This window comes from Penaeus monodon, chromosome 29 (assembly GCF_015228065.2).
Source record: "Penaeus monodon isolate SGIC_2016 chromosome 29, NSTDA_Pmon_1, whole genome shotgun sequence".
Lineage (NCBI taxonomy): Eukaryota > Metazoa > Arthropoda > Malacostraca > Decapoda > Penaeidae > Penaeus > Penaeus monodon.
Genome location: NC_051414.1, coordinates 29,112,815 through 29,113,183, shown reverse-complemented (window position 1 = coordinate 29,113,183; position 369 = coordinate 29,112,815). Strand labels below are relative to the sequence as shown.

The following is a 369-nucleotide window of genomic DNA, read 5'->3' as shown; positions in this document are numbered from 1 at the left end:
GGGGGGATGGTATATTTCAACGGTAGGGTTGGGTCTGAGGCGGAGGGTCACGAGATGATATGGAAATGTAGCAGGGTGATGTCTGGAGAAGAGTACGTGGTAGGGAATGCCAGTGTCGTTTAGGAGAGTGGGTTACTGGGATATTAGAGAGAGAGGGAAATGCAGATCGAGCGGCAGAAGAGGGTAGGGGGAGCTGAATCCGAGAGAGAGGGCGGATGGCGCAGGAGAGAGAGTTGATGTCGGGAGGTCGCTGTGGGAGGGCACGAGAGGGGGAGAGAGGATAGGGTAGGGAGTGAAACGGATGAGAGTCGGCAGAGTAGAAAGGCCGAGGTTCCCATGGATAGCAGGGGAAGGATAGCTATCGATATC

General features: G+C 55.3%; 1 protein-coding gene across 2 annotated transcripts in view; it reads left to right on the top strand.

The window, feature by feature from the left end:
* Window positions 1–369, top strand: part of LOC119592118 — a 10,642-nt gene that overhangs the window by 5,335 nt on the left and 4,938 nt on the right. The gene's annotated exons all lie outside the window — the stretch shown is intronic.